The sequence below is a fragment of the Salvelinus sp. IW2-2015 genome, linkage group LG18, assembly GCF_002910315.2.
Source record: "Salvelinus sp. IW2-2015 linkage group LG18, ASM291031v2, whole genome shotgun sequence".
Taxonomy (NCBI): domain Eukaryota; kingdom Metazoa; phylum Chordata; class Actinopteri; order Salmoniformes; family Salmonidae; genus Salvelinus; species Salvelinus sp. IW2-2015.
Genome location: NC_036858.1, coordinates 39,874,593 through 39,881,339, shown reverse-complemented (window position 1 = coordinate 39,881,339; position 6,747 = coordinate 39,874,593). Strand labels below are relative to the sequence as shown.

At 41.6% G+C, this 6,747-nt stretch overlaps 1 long non-coding RNA gene across 1 annotated transcript; it reads left to right on the top strand.

The window, feature by feature from the left end:
• The first annotated feature begins 3,560 nt into the window (after positions 1-3,560).
• Positions 3,561-6,437, top strand: LOC139029240 (uncharacterized). The gene is made up of 3 exons (XR_011481528.1): positions 3,561-3,915; positions 4,896-5,021; positions 5,144-6,437. It is a non-coding gene; the product is annotated as an uncharacterized lncRNA (long non-coding RNA).
• The last annotated feature ends 310 nt before the right edge of the window (positions 6,438-6,747 follow it).

Genomic DNA, 6,747 nt, shown 5'->3' with positions numbered 1-6,747 from the left:
ACACACACACACACACACACACACACACACACACACACACACACACACACACACACACACACACACACACACACACATGCTCGCATACACCTTGCTAATAACATTGCAGCTGTGGCGGGGGCCAAGGGCGCAGTGGTTCCATATGAACACATACAGCGGAAGGGATTGGATGGGATAGCTAGGGAAAAGTTGTGAGGGGGCTCAGAGAATAACTTACCATTCTAAGATTAATCAAACTCAAAACAAAGTTACTGGCCCAAATCCATGTTCTTGTTTGTAAAATACTTTTTTGTGGCATTCAGTTGGTAAAAACGAAGAAAAAAACATCCCAAAACTTGCTCATGGAATTTGTGGCTGCTGTTGCTGTTATGCCAGGGGTGCATCTTTCCTGACTCCACTTATGCATTTGTCACTGGTAACTTAAATCCCCATTGATCAGACAGCGAGTGTGAATTTCCCACTTTGCGAACAAACCCATTTTCACACGGGACACACACAGATACCTGACAGTTACACCCAAACAAGCCGTGCTGTTTACTTCAGAACAAACACATAGATGCCAACCAACAAATCTATTCTCAATACACACATCACCCTAGACGTAAAGAGATTCAATTTTCGCCTACTGGGAGGGTTTCCTCTTTTTTTTTGTTATAAAAAAAAAATCCCATCTTGTGTCAAGACAGCTGCCTTTGATGTTGGCATCTAATATACAGGGCTAAAAAACTATAGTTTTCTGTGAGCTGACAGATAAAACAGAGCAAGACGCCATTACCCTGCAAAGCTGAATAATGAGGAGACCTGAACACACAGAAGACAGGAGCCCAGTTGAATTACCATGGTCTCTCATCCAAGGTGGGAGCTTTTTGACAGCTTTCCAGGCAGCACAACACATTTCCATACTGACTTTGCTCTGAAGTGCCAAAGAAAAGCTTTGATGAAAACATAACTGGGAAACTGGGAAATCTTTTTTTCTTCCATCGAACAACAAAGACCAAACGACAATGGAAAACCAAGCAGTGTCAAGCTGCAGCTTTCTGTTCTTTAATTACAGTGTCGATATGCACTTGAATGGTCTCCTAGTCTTGCACTCACACACATAGTARACAGTTTAGCAATGTCCTTCTCTTTGAATTACCATCGGAGTAGACACACACCTAACAAGCCATCTCTAAGTCATTGATTTAGTTCCAAAAGGAGACAGATATTAAACACCATCATACAACGTAGTTAGATCCTATATTCTGTCTACTGTATACTATAAAACCAAGTGATTAGGATCTGAACATATAACTAAACACTTTTGGGTAACGTGTTAATTTAGAATTTCAATGGAAACCTGTCATAGTGTTTAGATTGTAAACACCAGAACATGTTTATTCGCTGTAACACTTTCTAAACACATGAACATGTTTTAAACACTAAACACTGGAGGTGTTGTTTTAACATTATAGGGTGTAAAGCCATATTTGCATATTTCCCAGCATGCCTTTCGAGTGAAGGTGAGAGACACCCACACATGACTGTGTTTGTTAGTGACAGAGACATAATTCTTGCATTCAATAACTTGTATTCCTGAAGCCTTCACCAAGTGACTGCTTGAGTGAAGGTGTTTCAACTAAAACTAAACCCTTCATGACCCCATTAAAATATTCATATGACCTTTAGTTATGGCCTAGTTGTCCTCAACATTGTGGTCTGAAATCCCTGGCTCATGGGCCACATCAGACCTGCAAGTCACAATACACTGGTTTGTGAATTGATTAGTAATTCCCATCGGAATCCAGCCAGAGGGAGGATATCCAACAACTGGAATATCTTATCACCCACAACCTGCACTCAGAATGAGTGTTATGGTAATAGACTAAATAAATAAGACTACCTAAACCATCTAAACTAGAACAACCATCTCAGTATCAGGTGCAATATATCCAACCCCTTACAGATTGGAAAAAGTCCAACCCCTTACAGATTGGATTAGTTTAGAAAAATGTAAGTTATTTATCTTTGTATAAACTCAGCAAAAAAGAAATGTCCCTTTTTCAGGACCCTGTCTTTCAAAGATAATTCATAAAAATCGAAATAACTTCACAGATCTTCATTGTAAAGGGTTTAAACATGGTTTCCCATGCTTGTTCAATGAACCATAAACAATTAAGAACATCACCTGTGGAACGTTCGTTAGACACTAACAGCTTACAGACGTTAGCAATTAAGGTCACAGTTATTAAAACTTAGGACACTAAAGAGCCTTTCTACTGACTCTAAAAATCACCAAAAGAAAGATGCCCAGAGTCCCGCTCATCTGCGTGAACGGCGCTTAGGTATGCTGCAAGGAGGCTGAAGGATGCAGATTGGCCCCGGGCAAAAATTGCAATGACGCAGTCGGTGAGCCCTAAGACAGCGGTACTGGGAGACAGGACTGACTATTGATCGTCCTCGTAGTGGCAGACCATTTGTAACAACACCTGCACAGGATCGGTACAGCTTCGAACATCCACAACCTGTGGGACCAGGTACAGGATGCAACAACAACTGCCGGTTACACAGAATGCACCAAATCCCTCCATGCAGTGCTCCAGGTCACATATCAGACTTAGAGAGGCTGGACTGAGGGCCGTGTGGCCTGTTGTAAGGCAGGTCCTCACCAGACATCACCGGCAAATCGTTCGCTATGGGCAACAAAACCCAACCGTCGCTTGGACCAGACAGGAACTGGCAAAAAAGTTGCTCTTGCACTGAACAGTGCATGGTTTTGTCTCACCAGGGGTGATGGCGAATCGCGTTTATCATCGAGGGAATGAGGGTTACACCGAGGCCTGTACTCTGGAGCCGGATCAGATTTGGAGGTGGACATGACCCTCGCAGTAGGACAATTGCCACCAAGCCATATTGCCTCTTCTGTGCATGATTTCCTGCAAGACAGGAATGTCAGTGTGGTTCTGCCATGGCCCAGCCGAAGAGAGCCCGAAACTCAATCCGTTGAGCACGTCTGGGCTGTGTTGGATCCGAGGTGAGGGCTGGGCCATTCCCCCCTCAGAAATGTCCTGGGACTTGCAGGTGCCTTGGTGGATGAGTGGGAACATCTCACAGAAAGATCCTGGCAAATCTGGTGCTAGTCCATGAGGAGCGAGATGCACTGGCAGTACCTAATGCAGCTGGTGGCCACACCAGTATACTGACTGTTACTTTCTGTTAGTCCCATGTTGTGGAAACTGTTCAGTTTATTGTCTCCAAGTTGTTCATACAAAATATTTACACATGTTAAGTTTGCTGAAATAAACGCAGTTGACATCTTTAGTGAGAGACGTTTCTTTTTTGCTAGTTTGTATAGACGATAAATATCATCAATCAAGTGTCATGAGAAACATAGATTTTAAACAACCTATTCTAAAAGTCAAACCAGCAAAAAGTGCTGGAAAAATGATAATGAGGCCCCTCCGACATATTTTTCACTCGATAGTTACACAGAAATGATCTCACACACAGTTGAATAATAAACAACCATGAGATCTGAAAAGTAGTTATGAAACCAGAATGTCGCGTTCAGTTGTGCTTAAACGTAGGTAAGGTGACAGACATTCCTAACACCAGGGGCAGAGCCAGAGGGGTGTCCGGGGTGGCACTGGACACCCCTGACATCTGTTTGGCCACCCCGGGTGCCACCCCAAAATTGAATTCGCTACTGGCAGTTTGACGCTGATTGACATCTCATTTCACCTCTTGTTGAAAGAAGAATACATTTTGATGTTTGGTGGCGCATTTTTCAAATTGAGAAGGAGGAAGAGAGAATATTAACGTTGGTTTGCGAGATACAGAATAATAGGATTGAGAAGAACATACAGAAGAAGAAGAGAGAATATTTCCACAGCTCCATTAGCTCTTTTTGTGATTGGCGAAAGCATCATATTTGAAGTAAGTTTTAAGGTTAAGCATCGGGTTTAGGTTTCCTGAACAACTTTTACGAAAGTTGAGTCGCTGTATAAGTTAACGTTAGACCTTTGGCTCCATTAACAGACAGTTAATCAGATAAGGAATATCGGTTCCCAACATTATGTTTACATCTGTGCTAGTAATAAACGCATATGCAGTGTGGTGTCGTAAGTTACAGTATACGAATGTTTAGCTAATGTGGGGTAACTAGTAGGCTACAGCTGCCAGTGTTCAGCAAGTTAACATTCAGCAATTTAAAATCCATTAACTCAGTTAGATTTTCGTACTTGAACTCAAAACGAACAATTGTTATTATCAATCTGTTGACGTTACTCAAAAGATTACCACAATTTGCAGATAGCCTGTTTGCTATCGTAAAGGTGTAAGAAATTATAGTTAGCTAAGTTACTTACTGCAGACTAGGGCTAGCCATGATCTAACTAGTCATTTAGGCTGGTAGATGATTTTAAGCTACAGTTATGATAATGGGGATTTGTAATTAAGATTGAGATTGGTCTAAAATGTGGGTAATTGGATGCATAGATGTAACCATAGACTGTCTTATTTTTGCATAGGGTCAAATAAACATGAAAAGAAAGGGAGAGATATCAGACTTATTTTTAAAGAAGCACAAACAGGCAGATCAGGTGCAAACAGACCCCAGCCGTTGCATCACCACCGGACCCCAGAGCAGCTCCCTACCTGAGGCTAGTCAGAGTCAGTGTGGTCAGACTTCACAAGGACCCTGTCTACCACCACCAGGTCAGAGCATCTACCAGGCAGTCAGTCACATACCCAGTTCAGAATGTAAGTTTAGCTTCAGCTTGTAATAGATGATTTTGTCAGATTAAGCCTCACTTTAAAATGTTGGTTGTTGATTCATCTGTGTTCTTGTTTTGATGGCTGTGGCATTTTTACTGTGATTATACACTAAGGATTCTTGTGTTATTTTAATGTAATAGTATCAAGGGATGACACAGAGACCTCTAGCTCTGAGCACGACAGTGAGCCAGAGCTACCAGGAGATGTCATCGAGCGCCTCCCAACTGCATCAAGCACCAGATATGATGTTCCAAAAGGACCCAATGGTAAGCCAGACCTATACTTTAAACTACACATTTTATTTAGCTGCTGTTAGTATCTAATATTGTGGATCCCTTAATTATACATTTCCATAGAGATATGACACATTATTTAACGTGTATTTCAGACATTTCAAGATTCAGAGAAGAGGGTCCCTCCTGTACAGCCGTGTTTGAAAACATTTCCCAGAACACAGCATGGTACTAGGAAAAGGGCTTTCAACAGCTCCTAGTATAAGGACAATTCTTGGCTGCTTGAATATTCTGTAAGTCAAGATTCGACTTATTGTTTCGCCTGTAGGCATTTTTCTCTGCTCAATACACCTTAATCTGCCTTCACATCACAGTCAGGTTTTTGTAACTGGAAAAAGGAACTGTTTAAAGATCCTGGGTTTAAGCTCCATTTGAAGGCAGAGCATCATATCAATGCTATGTATGCTTGGAATCAGCATAAAAGGCTATTGACAGCAACTCATCAATGTTAGATGTCATAAATGAGGACCGGAAAAAGAAAGTGGAGGAAAACTGTACTTACATTAAAACAATTGCAGATCTGCTCATATTAACTGCCACTCAAAATATAGCGCAGAGATGTCATCGAGAGTCTGATGACTCTCACAACAAGGGTCATTTTTTGACAATCTTAGAAGAAATAGCAAAGCATGACCCTCTCATAGAGAAAATGATGCATGCATGTGGTAATGCTAAGTACACAAATCCAGAACAAAGCTCTTCAGGGCTTAGCTGAGATGGTACAAAGTGAAATAATAAGAGAAGTAAAAGAAAGTGAAGTTTTTAGTGTAATTGCAGATGAAACCAAAGATTTAAAGAAAAATAACAAATGTCTTCAGTTGTGAGGTACTATTACAATGGGGCCATCCACGAAAGCTTTTTACACTTTCAGTCAGCTGAAAGCTTAGATGCAGCAGGTCTCACAGAAATGATAATTGATTGCCTTGAAAAACYTGGTCTGGACTACAGAAATAATCTTCTGGGACAAGGCTATGACGGTGCTTCCGTCATGAGCGGAAAGCATTCTGGTGTTTCTGCACGGATTCAAAACAGTGCAAGATGTCACGACTTCCGCCGAAGTCGGCTCCTCTCCTTGTTTGGGCGGCGTTCGGCGGTCGACGTCACCGGCTTTCTAGCCATCGCCGCTCCATTTTTCATTTATCCATTTGTTTTGTCTTGTTCCCTGCACACCTGGTTTTCATTCCCAATCACACATCATGTATTTATTCCTCTGTTGCCCCTCATGTCTTTGTGTGAAATTGTTTGTTTGTTACTTGTAGCCCATATTTGGCTGGTTAGCACCGGGTCTGTGTTTGGCCCGTGTGTGTTGGTTTTTGTACCATTTCGTGTACTTTGGAAGTATATTGCTATTTTCATTGGATATGAATAAAGTGCGCCTATTATCACCCATCTCTGCTCTCCTGCACCTGACTTACCTTCAACCAGTAGCGCACACCGTGACACAAGATTTGCATTTTATGTGCACTGTAATGCACATTGTTAGACTTTGGTTCTTGTCGATGTTGTAAAATCAGTGCCTGTGTCAGTTAACTTCTTACGGCTGAGATCCCGTTAACGGGATTGATATGGCAACAGCCAGTGAAAGTGCAGGGCGCCAAATTCAAACAACAGAAATGTCATAATTAAAATTCCTCAAATATACATGTATTTTACACCATTTTAAAGATAAACTTGTTGTTAATCCCACCATAGTGTCCGA